This window comes from Bos indicus, chromosome 4, assembly GCF_029378745.1.
Source record: "Bos indicus isolate NIAB-ARS_2022 breed Sahiwal x Tharparkar chromosome 4, NIAB-ARS_B.indTharparkar_mat_pri_1.0, whole genome shotgun sequence".
Lineage (NCBI taxonomy): Eukaryota > Metazoa > Chordata > Mammalia > Artiodactyla > Bovidae > Bos > Bos indicus.
In genome coordinates, this window is record NC_091763.1 from 120,029,735 (window position 1) to 120,050,486 (window position 20,752).

At 42.2% G+C, this 20,752-nt stretch overlaps 1 pseudogene; it reads right to left on the reverse strand.

Annotated features, from left to right (window-relative positions):
• Positions 1 to 6,216: 6,216 nt before the first annotated feature.
• Positions 6,217 to 8,420, reverse strand: LOC109558053 (vacuolar protein sorting-associated protein 35-like; annotated as a pseudogene).
• Between the last annotated feature and the right edge of the window lie 12,332 nt (positions 8,421 to 20,752).

Here is a 20,752-nt window from a genome sequence, read left to right on the forward strand (position 1 = left end):
TTTATTTGACCTGACTCAGAGCTTACTCAGTGTAAACAGTCCTTCCCTGGGGTGTTTGTTGGAAAAAGTCAGTGGCAATTATTTAATATAATAGCCACATAGAGCAGCAATAGCATTTGGGCAAACAAGAGAATGACCAAAACAACAGAAGGAAAGTCTAAGGAATAATGTGTCCACAGGGGCTTTGGAAAGCTCCAACACATCCTGGGAATAGAGCATGTCACCCACACAATGCCCAGGAAAGGCCTGGGAAGGCCCAGTTCTCTCACTTCATGGCCACCTCCTCCACAGGCAGGAGGTGATGGGTGAGCCCGTGTTGTAATCTGCCTGCCAGAGCATCAGCACAGCACACACAAGGCCCACAGCAAAGGCCGGGAGACCTACTGCTCGAGGCTGTCCGGGAAACTTCAGCTCTGTCATTAGCAGCAACCAAGGCAAGTGACCAGAGATGTCAGTGCCCACCTGTAACACAGAACGCACTCACGTAATGAATTTGCAAGTGGAAGTTGCTGGGGCATGTCTGACTCTTTGCGACCCCATGGACTGTAGCCTGCCAGGCTTCTTTGTCCAGGGAATTCTCCAGGCCAGAATACTGGAAAGGGTACCTGTTCCCTTCACCAGGGGATCTTCCCAACTCAGGGATCGAACCCAGGTCTCCCACATTGCAGGCGGATTCTTTACCAGCTGAGCCACAAGGGAAGCCCACATGATGACTTTAGGAAAGTCAAAACCAACAGTAACAACAAGCAAAACAAGGACTGCCTTGGAGCAGAGGAGTGGTCTCACTTCCCGAACTGCCATATTTTATGTTAGAAAAAAACAACAGAAATAGTTTTCAACAAAAATTTTGGGATGTCCAAAAACAGGAAAGCTTGGCCCAAAACAGAAAAGAATTGCCAGTATAAATTCTCCCTGAGTAATCTGAGACATTGAATTGAACAGGCAAAGACATTAAATTAGTTGCAGTGACTATGTCTAGGAACCAATATTATCCTGGCTTGGAGTCTAAAGAACTAAAGAAGAGCGTAAGAGTGAGGTTACACCAAACAGATGATATTAATAACAGATCATAGTTATACAACAGTACCAGAGAGGACTTCTAAAGTTGAGAAATAGGACTAAAATGGAAAAATTCAATGCAGGCGCTCAACAACAGTTTGGGCTGGCAGAGGAAAGAGACAGAGAACTTGAAGATAAGTCAAGTGAGACGATCTAGTCTCACGTACTCAAGTGAGAAAAACAAGGAAACAGAAAGAAAGAAAAATAAACCCCAAAATATACATGATAGAAGCCTCAAAGAGAGGCGAGACAGGAAGGGGTAGAGAGAAAATTTAAGGAAGTAATGTCCCAAACGTCCCAAATTTGATGAAAAACATTAGTCTATACATCTATAGAGCACAAATAAATTCCAAGAAAGAAAAATTTGAGGTGATTTACACCTAAAAAGGTAAAACTACCAAAAGTCACAGAGAATATTGGAGGCAGCAGGACAGAAGGGACTCATTGTGAACCATGTATCCACAATAACAGTAAAGCTGATTTTTCATCAGAAACCATATCGGCCACAAAACAGTGGGACGACATATTCGAAGCACTGAAAGCCTCTTCAGGGGAAGAGCCAAAAGCAGGAATTCAAGCAAGGGTTTGTGTTCCTTACAGCTCTGTGTGCTCAGGTGCTTCCATGTCCAACTCTTCCCAACATCATGGACTGTAGCCCACCAGGCTCCTCCACCCATGGAATTTTCCAGGCAAGAGTACCAGAGTGGGTTGCCATTTCCCACTCCAGGGAATCTTCCCCACCCAGGGATTGAACCCATGTCTCTTCCATCTCCTGTGTGAGCAGGCAGGTTCTTTACCACAGGTGCCACATGGGAAGCCTCATAGCTCTGTAAGTGGAAGTGGAAGTTGCTCAGTCGCGTCCGACTCTTTGGGACCCCATGGACTGGAATTCTCCAGGCCAGAATACCGGAGTGGGCAGCCTTTCCCTTCTCCAGGGGATCTTACACAACTGCCAAAATGTAAAAACAGCTCAAACGTCCATCAAGAGATGGATGGATAGACAAAATGCCGTCTATTCATATAATGGAATTTTTATACAGCTAGACAAAAGAAGGGAGTCCTGACACACTACACAGATGAACCGTGAAAACTTTATGCTGAGAAGTCAGACACAAAGGACCACATATTCCGTGATTCCATTTTCCTCGTCCAGAAAAGGCAGATCCACAGAGACAGAAAGCACAAGAGTGGTTCCAGGAGCTGGAGGTGGGGGAGGGAGTGCGGAGTGTGTGCTGAGGCTTAGGAATTTCTCTGGGGGCGGTGATGAAAACCTGCCTAATTAGAAGTGCTAATGGTTGCAAAACCATGCAAATATACTAAAGCTGACTGAACTGTACACTTTAAAATTGTGAATTTTAGATTTTAAGAATGGAATTAAGTCTGGAAAGTATATCTGACCTGAGATTCTATAATTCAAAGGAAATACAAATATTGTCTTTCTCTACAAACTGTAGAAAACCAAGAACAATTTATCTAAGTTCTTGACCAAAACCTCAACTATACAGAACACAGCCGAGAAAAAAGACCCAACTGCAGCATTCGGTGCTCACTCAGGCTCACAGACTCGGCTCATCAGGGTGCTCTCAGTCCTCACTCTACTCTGCATGACAGTTAACAAGTCTGGGGATCTAGTCTTCCAGCAATAAGAAATTTTAGGATAATAAATAAAATAGTAGATGTTATATGATAATTACATCTCAGTAAACAAGAACGTTGCAAGTTAATCTTCCATGCTGTTGCTGTTCAGTCGCTCAGTTGTGTCTGACTCTTTGCAACCCCACAGACTGCAGCACACCAGGCCTCTCTGTCCTTAACTATCCCCTGGAGTTTGCTCAAACTCATGTCCATCGAGTTGGTGATGCCATCCAACCACCTCATCCTCTGTCGTCCCCTTCTCCTCCTACCTTCAATCTTTCCCAGCGTCAGGGTCTTTTCAAATGAGTCAGTTCTTCCCATCAGGTGGCCAAAGTGTTGGAGATTCAGCTTCAACATCAGTTCCTCCAATGAATATTCAGGACTGATTTCCTTTAAGATGGACTGGTTCAATCTCTTTGCTGTCCAGGGCATTCTCAAGAGTCTTCTGCAACACCACAGTTTGGAAGTGTCAATTCTTCGGCGCTCAGTCTTCTTTATGGCCCAACTCTCACATCCATACGTGACCACTGGAAAAGCCATAGCTTTGACTAGACTGAACTTTGTTGGCAAAATAATGTCTCTGCTTTTTAATACACTGTCTAGGTTTGTCATAGTTTTTCTTCCAAGGAGTAAGCGTTTTTTAATTTCATGGCTGAAATCAGTACCCACAGTGATCTTGGGTACCCAAGAAAATGAAGTCTGCCACTGTCTCCACCGTTTCCCCATCTATTTGCCATGAAGTGATGGGACCAGATGCCAGGATCTTAGTTTTTTGAATGTTGAGCTTTAAGCCAACTTTTTCACTCTCCTCTTTCACTTTCATCAAGAGGCTCTTTAGTTCCTCTTCACTTTCTGCCATTAGGGTGGTTTCATCTGCATATCTGAGGTTATTGATATCTTCCATAATGACTATCAATGTAAAATATACACCCCATTAATAGAGCACCTATTTCATCAGATCACCATCAGCTCTGGGTATTGTCTTACTCTTTAGTCTTTGCCAATCTGAAAGTTATAACATAATATATTATTAGCTCAAATGCAACTTATTTGGTTGAAATAAAGGTGGCACTTTTTTTCATGTTCACTGATCAGTGTTTCTTTTTCTAATTATTCATTCATATTTGCTGCCATTTTTTATCCTACTCATCATATTGTTTTACTCACTTGTAAAGATTCTTAAATTATTAATTTTACATCTTTGACTGTCATATAGGCTGCTGCTGCTGCTGCTAAGTTGCTTCAGTCATGTCCGACTCTGTGTGACCCCATAGATGGCAGCCCACCAGGCTCCCCCGTCCCTGGGATTCTCCAGGCAAGAACACTGGAGTGGGTTGCCGTTTCCTTCTCCAATGCATGAAAGTGAAAAGTGAAAGTGAAGTCACTCAGTCGAGTCTGACCCTCAGCGACCCCATGGACTGCAGCCCACCAGGCTCCCCCGTCCCTGGGATTCTCCAGGCAGGAGCACTGGAGTGGGTGCCATCGCCTTCTCCGCATATAGGCTGCACTTTTTCTCATATTTTTCTTGTATCAAGTGCAAGTCAGTAGTTTCTTTGTCATATTTATTAGTTTTTCCATTATAACTTAATCTTGGTATAATATTTAGACTTTTCATTTTTAACGATTGTAAGACATTCTCCTCTACATTCCTCTTATAGAATTATGAATTTAAGCATTACCCATTCCCTCTGAATCTGAAAGAACTACAAAATTATGAGTTTTGCTGGAGGATGGAGAAATTATAGATATCTGGCAACGTTTCCTCCTAATTCACTTGATGCACAATATGTAATTTTAGTTTTAAGTCTGGCAACTGCATAATAGTCAATGCCTGCTGTTTTCTAATTTAAACAAAGAAATCCTGTCAAAGAGAAGTTGTCAAGGTTACAAAGAGGCTTATAAGCTTTAATAGTTTTAGCACAATACTCAAATATGTAGTGAATTACTGCTTGCACATAAGCAGGTAAGTTTATGTGCAGATAAGTAAGAACTTTGGAGATTCAAGAAGCACATTTCCTATCATTATTGTTCAGTCACTCAGTCGTGTCTGACTCTTTGCAACCCCGTGGACTGCAGCACGCCTGGCTTCCGTGTCCATTACCAACTCCTGGAGCTTGCTCAAACTCATGTCCATCGAGTCGGTGATGCCATCCAACCGTCCCATCCTCTGTTGCCCCCTTCTCCTCCTGCCTTCTATTTTCTCCAGCATTAAGGTCTTTTCCAGTGAGCTGGCTCTTGGCATCAGGTGGCCAAAGTATTAGAGTTTCAGCTCCACCATCAGTCCTTCCAAAGAATATTCAGGGTTGATTTCTTTTAAGATTGACTGGTTTTATTTCCTTGAAGTACAAGGGACTCTCAAGAGTCTTCTCCAACACCACAGTTCAAAAGCATCAATTCTTCAGTGCTCAGCTTTCTTTATAGTGCAACTCTCACATCCATACATGACTACCGGAAAAACCATAGCTTTGACTAGACTGACCTTTGTCGGCAAAGTAATGTCTCTGCTTTTGAATATGCTGTCTAGGTTGGTCATAACTTTTCTTCCAAGGAGCAAGCATCTTTTAATTTCATGGCTGCAGTCACCATCTGCAGTGATTTTGGAGCCCAAGAAAATAAAGTCTGTCACTGTTGCCATTGTTTCCCCCTCTATTTGCTATAAAGTGATGGGACTGGATGCCATGATTTTAGTTTTTTGAATATTGAGTTTTGAGCCAGCTTTTTCACTCTCCTCTTTCACTTTCATCAAGAGGCTCTTTAGTTCTTCTTAGCTTTTAAGGGTGGTGTTCTGCATATCTGAGGTTACTGATATTTCTCCTGGCAATCTTGATTTCAGCTTGTGCTTCCTCCAGCCCAGCATTTCTCATGATGTATTCTGCATAGAAGTTAAATAAGCAGGGTGACAATATACAGCCTTGATGTACTCCTTTCCCAATTTGGAAATGGTTTGTTGTTCCATGTCTTATTCTAACAGCTGCTTCTTGATCTGCATACAGATTTCTCAGGAGGCAGGTAAGGTGGTCTGGTATTCCCATCTCTTTAAGAATTTTCCAGTTTGTTGTGATCCACACAGTCAAAGGCTTTGGTGTAGTCAATAAAGCAGAAGTAGATGTTTTTCTGGAATACTTGTGCTTTTTTGATGATTCAATGGATGTTGGCAATTTGATCTCTGGTTCCTCTGCCTTTTCTAAAACCATCTTGAACATCTGGAAGTTCACAGTTCACAAACTGTTGAAGCCTGGCTTGGAGAATTTTGAGCATTACTTTGCTAGCATGTGAGATGAGTACAATTGTGTGGTAGTTTGAGCATTCTTTGGCATTGCCGTTCTTTGGGATTGGAAAGAAAACTGACCTTTTCTAGTCCTGTGGCCACTGCTGAGTTTTCCAAATTTGCTGGCATATTGAGTGCAGCACTTTCACAGCATCATCTTTTAGGATTCCATCACCTTCACTAGCTTTGTTTGTAGTGATGCTTCCTAAGGCCCACTTGACTTCACACTCCAGGATGTCTGGCTCTAGGTGAATGATCACATCATTGTGATTATCTGGGTCATGAAGATGTTTTTTGTATAGTACTTCTGTGTATTCTTGCCAGCTCTTCTTAATATCTTCTGCTTCTATTAGGTCCATACCATTTCTGTCCTTTATTGTGCCCATCTTTGCATGAAGTGTTCCCTACTTTGCACAAAATGTTCTCTACAAGGCTCTACTTATCAGCAAAGCCGTCTGGGTCAGGGTCTTCTACAGGCTGATCTGGCTGATCCTGAATCAGTGTAGATATCAGATTCATTATGGACTCCACCTGGTCTTGAGAGACAATTTTGGTGTTATAATCCAGAACATTACTAAGCACATAACAGCTCATGCTCTTTCTGGACTCATTATCAAAGTTCTCAAAGAGTGGGTGAAAATATTTTAACTTCAAGGCTTAAAATATTGTTGTGTCAAGGGGTATCTTCAAAAGTCTGGTGAGCTTATGGTGAAACTGCACGACTGGTAGCAATATATTCATGGTTGAGTTTATTAAATATTTCCACTGTTGCTTCTAGAACTTTATCAACATAGCCACAAGGTCAGGATAACACTTCATAGTAAGGTTAATGAGAGAGACTTGTAAAGATGCAACACCCTCTGAAGGCATGTCTTGTCTAGACTGTAATACTGTAGCCACCTACTGTGAAAATAGGTCAAAAGTTTAATATCTGTTGGGATTCCAGGTCCATCTTCATGGTGAGCAAATAAAGCGAATCTATCAATTAAAGAAATGATTATTTTTTTCACATTTACATATTGGTGTAACTCAGCACAAGCCCAAAGAAATGGATTCAAAGTCTGAAGGTGGAATTCTTCAGGGGAAAACCTGAATAATGTACTCCATAAGATATTCCTGAGCCAAAGCATCTCTGCAGTTCACCACTTGCTCCAATATGCTGGTCAAAATAATCTGTAACATTCCACATTTACACCTTCCAGCTGACTAAGGTGCACCAAATTTCTTCCTGCTAAAATTCTCAGTTCTTGCCTTTCTTGTTCTCTTTTTTCTGTATCTCAGTTCTGTCACTGATGCTGCATTCAACCCCATAGCTTGTTCATATCTACAAAGTTGAGTAGTACAAAATCCATGGAATCACTGATATTACCAGTTGTTGCTTCATCTGTTGGCTCTCCTGCTTCAGGTAAGATATTCGTGGTACACTGAAGTAGATAATTTCAAAGAAATAGACCTCTCATGGGTATTGCACAACAGGGCACATTTCTACCAAATCTTTCAAAATATCTTTCCTGGACTGAGGAAATGACTTAACATATACAATTCTGAGAGAGTCAATTCCTAGGCAGGTTGATAAGAAGTCTGGGGTCCCCAAGGAGAGAGAGGTCTGGAGTTTTCAAGGAGGAGGAAAGGAAAATGTTTTTTTCCCTCTACATTCCTTAGTCTTAGTCACATACAACGTTTTGATCTTTAAGCCTGGAACTGATGATTACACAACAAACAACTCAGTTTAAACTCTGTACTAAGGATTATATAACAACAATATATCCTGCTTGAGGACAGTTTCTCCTTCCTGAAAACCTCTGGCTAATCCTGTTATCTTAAAAATGTAAATTACAGGAGTGGGTCTAGTAAGATTTTTACAACCTCCAGACATTCTTTTGATTCATTGTAATAACTAAGTAAAAAAGTATATAACTCCACTGCTAACCCTAGCAGGGGGGCACTCTTTTTGCCCCCTTCTGATGCCTATGTCAGAAGCTTTCTCTATCTCCTTTATACTTTAATAAAACTTTATTACACAAAAGCTCTGAGTGATCAAGCCTCGTCTCTGGGCCCTGGATTGAGTTCTTCTCCTCTGGAGGCCAAGAATCCCAGCGCCTTTCATGATTCAGCAACAACCTTTCAATTCCAGCTATGATCAACAGATAAAGCGTTGGGATGATGTTTCCAGCATACTGTACAAATTCATAGAGATCTGCCACTTTTCTGCCTTTAGCAAACTCATCTGTCAGGTAAACTTCCAAGCAGTGCAGTTCATCAGAGACAGCCGTATGAAGTTCACAGTAGCTCTTTGGTGATAACATAGAATCCTGGAGTTCACCAAGCATATTAGAAGCATGCCTCAGAGCATACATAAGCTTGTTCTTGTCCAGGAATGATTGGACCTTCACAGCCTGTATGGCTTCATCCAAGAGTTTCTCTGCGCATCCTGCAGTGTCTGCCGTGTTTTAGGCATGGTGACTCCCCTAAGCCTGCAGCAAGCAGCACCCATGCGGATACTCCCACCGTCCCACACTTCTTAAGGGAACTAGACAGTGTGGTAAAGTCAGGGCATCAACAATTACAGTGCTTTGAACATACAATTATCTTTCAGTAGTCACTGTTAGGTAGGTAGAATAGGGAAAAGGAGTCCAAAATGGTGATGGCTAAAAAAAAGGAAGGTCAAAGGAAGGTCCGAGGACCAGAGTGAAGACTCAGGCAGAACAAACAGCACTCCTGGCTAAGCCCAATTTGCATAGGGCAGACCCAGGTGGAGGACAAACATATAAAAGGAGAAGCCAAAGTGCTTTCTCACGGACTGTCTCTCCCGCGTGCGTGTGCTCTTTTCTTTCTCTCTCTCTCTCACTCTCCTGCTATCTTCTAAATAAAATAGAGCTGTAACAGCTGATTTGGTTAGCTGTTTTGCCTAAGAGCTGTAGCACGGTTTGTCCAAGACCCAAGAGCTGTGACGCGCCGAGGGCCTTAATGTCCATTGCTCCAAATCTTTGTTGTGATGAGACAAAGAAATGAGGAACATACACTTGCATGACAGTCACGCTTCAAAAAATAATTTACTACACATGTTGAACAAAACTTTTATTTCCTAATCATATATAAATATAAGTATATATACATAATAGGCACTGAGACTTTCATCTCCCAAATGGAATTGTCCTGATTAATAGAGATATAATATAGAATTCTTACAATTTACCAAGTTAAATATTAACGGTTACAAAAGGCCCTTTCAACATATCTGGGTCTCAAAAATGCGTGCATTGAAGAGACTCCTGGTTCTTGACAAGATGAAATAACAGAGATTATATTTACCATTAAGTCTGAAACAACCAAAAAGCAGCCAAATATATGAAACAATAATTTTAAGACACTGGAATCAAGCACTGAAGGACAGTGAGCACTGAAAGATGAGAAACAAACATAAGTTGCCCCAGCTCACCCGCCGGAGGGCAGGGAGGGGAACCCAGGCAGAAGGAGGGTGTCCCCCAGGGTTAAGGAGATGGAGCTGCGTGCTTGCCTTAGTGACTAGATAAACTAGCCATACCGAGCAAGAGAAAAGGCTGGAGATGCAAACTACCAGCGTCAGGAATGAGAGAGGCGACGTTACTGCAGACTGTACTGATGGTAAAAGGAAAACAGGGAGGCATTTTGCATTACTTTATGCCAATAAATTGTACAACTTAGATAAAAGGGACAAATTTCCCCCAAAAGGGTGGATTCTTTGGATGACAAAAAAGAAGTAGATTACCTGAACAGTCCTGAATAATGTACCTACTGATGAAACTGAATTTTTAGTGAACAAGCAAACAAAACCTTCTCACAATGGAGCCACCAAGCTCAGATGGCTTTTTTGGTGATTTCTATCAACTATTTCAGGAAGAAATTTTATTTTAAACCTTTTAAACAAAATAACTCTAGAAAAAAATTAAGGAAAGATCTTGTTTGACCTAAGGTTCTTAGGTGTGATATCAAAAGCATTGTCCATTAACGAAAAAAGTGCATAAATTTAAGCTAATTAACATAAAACATTGCTGCTGTTTGAAGGATTATTAGGAGAATAAAAATAGAAGCCAGGGAGAAATTATTTGCAAGTCATGAACTTGTATCTAGGCTATATAATGAACATTCAAAGCTTAATAATAAAAAAAACAAAACCACCAACTACAAAATGGATGAAAGATTTGAACCACAGAAGAGATAAGAGTGGCAAGTGAACACATGAAAGCACATTCAACACCATTATTTATCCGTTAAACACAAAGTTAAACCACGGAAGGTTGGCTACAGATAAAAAGATCAGCCATAGCAAGTGTCAGTGAGGCTGCGAACAACCGCAACTCTCAGCGGGGTTGGCAGGCGGAAGGGGAGGGCAAAATAGCACAGCTGCTTTGGAAGACAATTGCAGAGTTTCTAAAAGATGAGCGTACAACTCCAGTGTGTTCAGTCATTCCACTCCTAGGAGTTTACAAGGAAAAATAAAAGCATATGTCAACACAGAGTCGTGCACGAATGCTCAGGACAGCGTCATACGTCACAGCCAGAACTGGAAGCACACACCCTCTATGAGTGCATGGGTAAACTGTGATACAGTCACACAAGGGGACGCTACTCAGCAACAAAGAGGAAAGAGGGCTGATACACGCTGGTAAAATGATGTCTTGATATAATCAGGCTGATGAGACAATCCAGACAAAAAGTGCACACACTGGATGATTCAACTGATATAAAATTCTAGAAAATGGAAACTACTGAATTGTGATGAAAGTGCTTGCCTGGGTACTGGAGGAGGGGAGGCCACCGGGGAAGAGGTTAAAGCCAGCAGGAAGACACTTTTGGCACTGATGGACACATTTACTATGATAATGAGTGGTGGTTTCCTGAGTGAATACAGATGTTAAAACATTAACTTGTACATATTTAATATGTGTATTTATTTTATGTCAATTATGGGGCTTCTGTGGTGGCTCAGATGGTAAAGAGTCAGCTTGCAGTGCAGGATGCTTGGGTTGGATCCCTGGGTTGGGAAGATCCTCTGAAGAAGGGAATGGCTACCGGCTCCAGTATCTTGCCTGGAGAATTCCATGGACAGAGGAGCCTGGTGGGCCTCAGGCTCTATAGCCCTTTCTCTTGGTATCTTGTGAAAACTAGGGTTTGGAGACTAGGACCACAGTCTGTAGCATTGTTGAATGAAACTCAAAATCATGAAATCTTATGTTGGAATAGACCCAAGGACTTTGGTAGATCAATTTCCCAGTCAAACAGAAATTCTTTGTATATCATCTTAGGTTACAGGTACCTAGTATTTCCTTAGCCTATTTAATTCCAGAGCATTCATTATTTCATTGTTATTTGTTTGAAAATCTATATTTTACGAAGAAATCTGCTTCCTCCGGACTTTTCTTTACAAGATATTGTGTTTGATGCCTACTGAATATATGGTATTTAGTGGTAGGGAAATAATAACTTGATCCCTTGGACAGTTTTTTTTAATTTTTATTTTTTGCTAGAAAGGGAACTTATAAACCACTTGCTCTACCCCTTATTTTACCTGCAGAAAAACTGACACTTAAAGTGTACACGGCCTGCCGTCTACACTCAAGGGCTTGGCCCAGTCCTCCTGTCAGTGTGCCCCAACAACTCTGTGCAAAACCTGCTTGTGTGATGGAAAAAGATAACTTGACCAACGCAGTCTAAACAGACGTTCTGTCATAAAATGCAGTCCATTCCAACCCCCTATTGTGGGACTGGAGTCACCCAGAGGTAGTCTTTATTCTATCCAGGAATATCTGACACCATGGTGTCTGACTTGTTTTCTTTTAAAATAATTTGTATATATGGAATCTTAGCAGTCATTTTATTATTGCTACACAATGAACTTAATAAAATAATTTGCCTCAGTTCAGTTCAGTCGCTCAGTCGTGTCCAGCTCTTTGCCACCCCACAGACTGCAGCAGGCCAGGATTCCCTGTCCATCACCGACTCCTGGAGTTTACCCAAACTCATGTGCATTGAGTTGGTGATGCCATCCAACCATCTCATTCCCTGTTATCCCCTTCTCCTCCCACCTTCAATCTTTTCCAGAATCAGGGTCTTTTCTAATGAGTCAGTTCTTCACATCAGGTGGCCAAAGTATTGGAGTTTCAGCTTCAGCATCGGTCCTTCCAATGAATATTCAGGACTGATTTCTTTCAGGATGGACTGGTTGGATCTTCTTGTCATCCAAGGGACTCTCGAGAGTTTTCTCCAATACCACAGTTCAAAAGCATCAATTCTTCGGCACTCAGCTTTCTTTAGGGTCCAACTCTCACATCCATACATGAATACTGGAAAGACTAGATGGACCTTTGTTGGCAAAGTAATGTCTCTGCTTTTTAATATTCTGTCTAGGTTGGTCATAACTTTCCTTCCAAGAAGTAAGCATCTTTTAATTTTATGGCTGCAGTCACCATCTGTAGTGATTTTGGAGCCCCCAAAATAAAGTCTGACACTGTTTCCCCAACTATTTGCCATGAAGTGATGGGACCAGATGCCATGATCTTAGTTTTCTGAATGTTGAGCTTTAAACCAACTTTTTCACTCTACTCTTTCACTTTCCTCAAGAGGCTCTTTAGTTCTTCTTTCCTTTCTGCCATAAGGGTGACTTCATCTGCATATCTGAGGTTATTGGTATTTCTCCCGGCAATCTTGATTCCAGCTTGTGCTTATTCCAGCCCAGCATTTCTCATGATGTACTCTGCATGTAAGTTAAATAAGTAGGGTGATAATATACAGCCTTGACGTACTCCTTTTCCTATTTGGAATCAGTATGTTGTTCCATGTCCAATTCCAACTGTTCCTTCCTGACCTGCATATAGATTTCTCAACAGGCAGGTCAGGTGGTCTGGTATTCCCATCTCTTCAAAAAGTTCCACAGTTTTTTGTGATCCACACAGTCAAAAGCTTTGGCATAGTCAATAAAGCAGAAATAGATGTTTTTCTGGAACTCTTTTGCTTTTTGATGAATCAGCAGATGTTGGCAATTTGATCTCTGGTTCCTCTGTGTTTTCTAAAACCAGCTTAAACATCTGGAAGTTCACGGTTCTATAATTTGCATAGAAATAATTATAAAACTTACTATAAACAGAGCATTGTTATAAAAGTAGCTTTCCAAAGCCCCAACTACCAATCCCATCACTGAATTGCATATTTGAATGTTTTACTCATTTCAAAATATTCTGAACAAACATTGGGGCTTCCCCAGTTATTCCAAGTTAAAATTGTGATTTCCCTTAGCCAGAGACCCCTCAAGAATCTAAAGCATCACAGTGTCCTTGTGGACAGAAACACTGCCTCACATTTGCATGGTGTCTATAAAATGACCATTTTGCTTTATCCACATTGTGAATAGTTTTTGGCACCCAGACTAAAAGCATTTCTGAATGGTTTTAGAAGAATCTTTAAGCCATTGTGCCAGAAGGGCTATAAGACATTAAAGAAGAGATCTCACATAATTTCATGAAAAGTTATCTGCTACTAAATGCTCACTAATTCTATTTTAATATAAATATAATTTATAATTCTTAGGAGCTTAACTTGCAAAACAATAAGAATTGTGTAAGTCTTTGTCAGTTCTGTCCTGAATTAACTTTTCAAGTGTGTTTACTGTTTCATGAGATAGAGTAGATGAGCTCTCTTACAAATCAGATGTGCAGCATCCTATTACCATGGTGACATGCAGCCCATCCAGGACTGTCCACAGGCATCTGATGAGGTGTAAATTCACTTGCACTGATTGACTCTTCCCCAAGTATTTGGATAGAACTTGGCCTCCACAGGAGAGTTATATAGTGTTCTTTCCCATTAAAAATTCTGCTATTTTATGTTGTTTAGGCATGCCCAGCGGCCTAGGAAAAGTGAATGTAATATACTCCTTAACTAGCCAATTTAGCAGGAATGCTCTTTCAGAGAAATCACTCATGTCCAAAACTAAACTAATTTCCAAGATCTTTCATTTTGATAATCCAACCAAGCTCACTGGAGGTCTAAGCACATGGGGAAGAAGGAAAAGGCAAATACACTCACGGCAGGACTGTTTGTTCTCACTGATCCCAAAGGGGGTGACCGCTGGCACTTCCTGAAGGAAAACTCTGAGGAGCCTCAATCTGCCGTGGCAGACGTCAGCCCAGAGGAAAGGAGGTCGCCTGCCCCCGGAGGCGGAGTCTCAGTGGCCTCTCTGGGCAGAGGAGAGGGTCTTCCCCGCCCACCTTGGTCTCCACATGTGTTTCTCTTTAATATCTCTGCAGGGATCCTTCCCAGCTTCCGACGTTTCTTTCAGATACACAGTGAGGAAGTGATACCCTGAGGGACTGCAATGCTGGCAACAGCTTTGATTCCTCTGGGGTTTCAGGTGTGAACAACACCAAACACTGTCGAGCAAATTTTTAAAAATTCTGAATGTGTGTCTCCCCTTTTCCCTACTATTAGAACATTATGCTCAACTGTGAGCCTACCTGGTAAATTATAGGACTCATGTTCTGCTTCCACTCAGGACTTTTGAAGCTTTTTGAAGATTATAAATGTGGGTAATACTCTGACATAACCAAAAATGTTTCTCAAGTTTTGTTTTTAAACAGTGATCTTTGCAGTGTTAAATTGTGTAATTCTGTTGAATTGTGAAGAGCATGTCTTTCAGCCCTAAGATCTTCCACACTCAGACCAAAAGCTTCAAATGCAAAGCGAGGTCCAGTCTGATCGACATTTCGCTGGGACCGCAAGTGGTAGGCAGTCCAGGAAGCAGGTATTTTCAACCTGAAAGTCATATTCAAACCAATCAAAAGAAAAGCCTTGAAGGGCTTAGTTTTAGGGACTTTTTCTAATTTGGAAATTCCTCTCCGGTATTGAAATAAGCATTAAGGTAAATAGAGAATTAGAAATTAAATTTTGAAATACATGATGGATTATGATTTGTAAATAATTAGTAACAAAAATTCTAGTAACCTAGCATTTTCATTCGGAGAAGGCAACGGTAACCCACTCCAGTACTCTTGCCTGGAAAATCCCATGGACGGAGGAGCCTGGTAGGCTGCAGTCCATGGGGTCACTAAGAGTCGGACACGACTGAGCGATTTCACTTTCACTTTTCACTTTCATGCATTGGAGAAGGAAATGGCAACCCACTCCAGTGTTCTTGCCTGGAGAATCCCAGGGACAGAAGAGCCTAGTGGACTGCCATCTATGGGGTCACACAGAGTCGGACACGACTGAAGCAACTTAGCAGCAGCAGCAGCATTTTCATATTCACTAGGGAATGCATTGTTATTCTAGGAAACTCTGAACTGAAAAAATATTTTCTCTAAGTATTATTTATAAATATTTATGATGCTTTACGAATATTATCTTCCCTGGTGGCTCAGTTGGTAAAGAATCTGCCTACAATGCCTGAGACCCAGGTTCAATCCCTGGGTAGAGAAGATCCCCTGGAGAAGGACATGGCAACCCACTCCAGCATTCTTGCCTGGAGAATCCCATGGACAGAGGAGCCTGGTGGGCTACATTCCATGGGGTGGCAAAGGGTAGGACACGACTATCTGAGCATGTGGTTATGTTGCGTGTGCCTGCGTTCTAAGTCGCTTCAGTTGTGTCTGACTCTTGTCAGCCCACCAGGCTCCTCTGATACATGTGTATGTGCAAATAGCAGATTCACCCACAATAGTAGTATCTTTATTTCATTGATTATTTCATTATAAACATACAAATAACAGATGAATGCTATATTTTATAAAGTCTCAAACAGTACAAGGGCGATATCTCCCTCGATGAGGAAAAACTGCTTTGTTTCTTTTTGTCAGTGCCACGTGGCTTATGGGATCTGAATTTCTTGACCAGGGATCGATCCCAGGTGACCGGGGTGAAAGTCCCAAGTCCTAACCACTGGACTGCCAGAGAATTTTCCAAAATTGCTTTTTTATGACCATAAACTTTCCACTTGCTGAACCTATCTTCCCATCAGCTCTGCTTTCTCCTGCCTTCATGCCCAGGGGCTGAGGCATCCTGGAGGGTGGATTTAGGTGCCCACCAGCAGCCAAGGGTGACTCTGGGGGAGCCAAGGTCCCCGAGTCCTTGTTTCTTGCTTGTGGGATCACTCTGCATCTGTTTCCTAGTGAGCTGGCTTCTGTCTAAGGACTTCTGACGTGCCCACTGCAGGTGAGGACATGGTGAGAGCATTGGCTATTTAGAAAACCATCCTCGGGCCCTTCTCCAAACACACACACTGCTGATGCACGTCCTGAAATTATACCTCTAATCATTTAAGTACATATGTAATTAAACTATGTAGCACATTTCACATTATAAATTCCGTAAGTCTGGGAAAGACTGAGGGCAGGAGGAGAAGAGGACAACAGAGGATGAGATGGTTGGATGGCATCACTGATTCAGTGGACATGAGTCTGAGCAAGCTCCAGGAGATGGTGAAGGACAGGGAAGCCAGAACTGAGTGCTGCAGCTCATGGGACCACAGAGTCAGACACGACCTAGAGACTGAACAGCAATAACACACACACATGTAAAATAATACATAGAGCTATGTGCGTGTGTATATACAAATATGTGCATATGTAACTACATTCGCACAAAATGACAAAACATGACCAGTGTCTGTGTCTCTCCTGCTGTCTAGACCATGAGCTGCGTGTGTGCAGATCACAGCTCTTCTGCTCCGTAGCATATCTCTGTGGCCTACAACAGTGCAGACGGCGCTCAGTGGGCAGCTGTTGAATGGGTTGTTTAGTGAGTGGATGGAGAGGGGATGAGAGGTTGTCTGTGGCAGGCAGCCTTCTTACGCACAGGCTGCACCTCGGCTGTTGTGAAGTCTGATATTAGAAAGTCCTTCCTCGCCCCAGGTTCTGTGGGTGGGCTTCTTCCATGTGCTGGGCCTTCATATTTGTAATGATAGCTGTCCTCTGAGCCCCAGCTACCCCGTAGGTAAGTGCAAACAGAATGAAGGCCGTAACACATGGGGTTTCCTGCTTCTAGTCATGCTGGGGGTGGATTAAGTTGCTGATGGTATTTGGATCAAATTATTGCACTCATCTCACACACTCGTAAAGTAATGCTCCAAATTCTCCAAGCCAGGCTTCAGCAATACGTGAACCGTGAACCTCCAGATGTTCAAGCTGGTTTTAGAAAAGGCAGAGGAACCAGAAACCAAATTGCCAACATCCGCTGGATCATGGAAAAAGCAAGAGAGTTCCAGAAAAACATCTATTTCTGCTTTATTGACTATGCCAAAGCCTTTGACTGTGTGGATCACAACAAACTGTGGAAAATTCTGAAAGAGATGGAAATACCAGACCACCTGACCTGCCTCTTGAGAAATTTGTACGCAGGTCAGGAAGTAACAGTTAGAACTGGACATGGAACAAGAGACTGGTTCCAAATAGGAAAAGGAGTATGTCAAGGCTGTATATTGTCACCCTGCTTATTTAACTTATATGCAGAGTACATCATGAGAAACGCTGGACTGGAAGAAACACAAGCTGGAATCAAGATTGCTGGGAGAAATACCAATAATCTCAGATACGCAGACGACACCACCCTTATGGCAGAAAGTGAAGAGGAACTAAAAAGCCTCTTGATAAAAGTGAAAGTAGAGAGTGAAAAAGTTGGCTTAAAACTCAACATTCAGAAAACTAAGATCATGGCATCTGGTCCCATCACTTCATGGTAAATAGATGGGGAAACAGTGGAAACAGTGTCAGACTTTATTTTTTTGGGGCCCCAAAATCACAGCAGATGGTGACTGCAGCCATGAAATTAAAAGACGCTTACTCTTTGGAAAAAAAGTTATGACCAACCTAGATAGCATATTGAAAAGCAGAGACATTACTTTGCCAACAAAGGTCCGTCTAGTCAAGGCTATAGTTTCTCCAGTGGTCATGTATGGATGTGAGAGCTGGACTGTGAAGAAGGCTGAGCTCTGAAGAATTGATCCTTTTGAACTGTAGTGTTGGAGAGTCCCTTGGACTGCAAGGAGATCTAACCAGTCCATTCTGAAGGAGATCAGCCCTGGGATTTCTTTGGAAGGAATGATGCTAAAGTTGAAACTCCAGTACTTTGGCCACCTCATGCGAAGAGTTGACTCATTGGAAAAGACTCTGATGCTGGGAAGGATTGGGGGCAGGAGGAGAAGGGGACGACAGAGGATGAGATGGCTGGATGGCATCACTGACTCAATGGAAGTGAGTCTCAGTGAACTCCAGGAGTTGGTGATGGACAGGGAGGCCTGGTGTGCTGCGATTCATGGGGTCGCAAAGAGTCGGACATGACTGAGCAACTGAACTGAACTGAACTGATTTAATGCTGACTTTTCAAGACCAGGGAATGTACACACTGAGTGTTCTCTACGGTTCTGTGTGATGCTCTTGCATGTGGTGACATTTTTAGCCTTCGGAGGCATTTGTCTTGACTACACTGGGTCTTCTGTTCCTTCATATACATTTTAGAACTGATTTACTAAAGACCACCAAAAAGAAAAAACACTCTCAGGATTGTGATTGGTATTGAATTAAATTTATAATTTATTTTTATGGAAAAGTTAATGATTTTGCCTTCCTATCCATGAACATAATGCATTTTGGGGTCCTTTTAATGAATTTTGATTAAATTATATCATTTTTTCCATAAGAATTTTACACATAATTTGTTAGATTTATTCCTAGATAGCTCATATTTTTATTGCAATTATATCTGTAGCTCTTAGAAATTGCATTTAACTGTTGTTGGTGTTAAGAGAGGCAGTAAGTTCTATAAGATGTTGAGTGTAAGCCTGAGGTGTTTTTGAAAATCCTTATTAGGGTTCTAGTCTTTCTCTGAAAGACCGCCTCCACCTGTTCCTCTGCCTCTTAAGTGAGCACTAAAAATACCTCTTGGAATCAAAGTTAAAGAATGGGTACATGTTTTGGACTTAAAAACAGTGAAAATAATTTATGACCATGGCTATCGAATCTGAGAAAATAGTATAAATATGGAAATAGTAAAAACTTCTGGAGTTGCACACGTGTTCAAAGGCTGTGTTTTGGAATACAGCAGGGCCCTCGGGAGCAGCACAAGGAAAACTCTACTGTTTTTCAGTGACTGTCTCAGTTTCAAGTCACTTAAACTCACAGAACCATCTTATTTATTGACACAATTGCAGCAAATTTAGAAAACAATATTCAGTAACTGGGCAAACTATGGAGAAAAGCAGATAACTTATATGCCTTTTGTCAGTTAGCAGCTGGTGTTTGAAACAGAAGCACTCACTTCCTGCAGCATATTATTGACTAAAAGTCAATAGATCTTGGCTGTTCAGTGGGTTCTGAGATACAGGTGGGTCCGGCTCTGCTCTAGCTGTCTCTCGATCTGCCGTGAGCTGGCTGGTGATGACCGAAGAGTGGAGGACAAGCCGCGCATCAAGCCTCTGGAACCGTCATCTCTGCTGCAGTCCTACTGGCCAGCAGGAGGCACTGGCCAAGCCCAGCACCAATGTGGATAAAGTACACCTGCTTTTAGCATAAGGAGCTGCAAAGGCCCTGGCAGAGAGCGTGCATTTAGAGGAGGCGGCAGTTTGGAGTCACAGTTCAATCCATCAGAGTACATTTGTGATTTCTACTCTGGCAGTAGAATGCTATCGTACTCACTGTTGGTTTGAAGGCATATAGTCTCACCACTTCAGTGTTCTACTGATGGACAGGGGCAGGAACATGGGTACATTTTAACATTCATTTGGTTGAGTGATGTGCCTGTGCATTTGGCTGATTCCACAAGTCCTGTGGAGGCTCCATAAACAATTTTACTTGCTGTTTGCACAGTGAGAATAACCATCCACTTGATGTCTGAGCACTTTCTGCAGATGTAAGAGTTCTCACCAAGTGCACCATCTGACATGGTGTCTGAAGTTCTATCCTTTCTGGCCTCATTCTTTTGGATCTTAAACATTTGCAGATACTGCAAGTCTTTAGGTCCTAAGCTGCCGACACCCTGATGACAAGAAGCAGCTCTTGAGGAGCTAACGGCCCCGAGGGAGGCTGGGCTTCCTACTCTGTCTTGTCCTGGGTGGACCTGTCTCATTTCATCTTGAACAAGCACACCTTTTCCCAGAGAGCTGCTGTCTGTGGTGCGTACAAATCAATAGACCAATATGAAGAATTGGGGTTTAAAAAATAATTGTGGATTCTTAATTGGAACAAGTGCTAGAAGGTGGCAAGGTCACTTACCTGGGAAACACACTAGCGGGTCCCACTGCGGAGAAGCTGCAGGATTCATCCTGCGCAAGCACTGGTCTGAGCTGAATCATCATGTCACCCTTCCCATGACTTCACCACTCTCTGATGATGATAAAGGAAGCAGGATAGATTGAAATATCAGCAGCACTCATGAGGCACCACCGACATGAACGAGATAATACCATCTCAAGACACTGCGCAGGGGAATTAAGAGAAGTCAGATGATTCCGCGTGGGCTGCGTCCAAGCTCAGTGGGACTATCAAGTCCTTCCAGATGTTAAGTGATTAATAAATAAAGCAAGTTTGACGGAGTCCAGGCTGTGACTGAGGAACTGGTAATTTGGCAGAGAATCTGGTTTCACATTATCACTTATGGATGTGATTTTTAAGTAACCTTGGAAAACACTTATGAGTTAAGCAACTCTTTATGCCCTTGAAAATTTTGTGCTGTTCTCAGTTGCCAGTGAGTGTGGGTGTGAGCAGAAGGTGGAGCTTGGGCTATGTGTGGAGTGGACGGGAAGTGGCAGATCTGAACAGTAGTGGAACT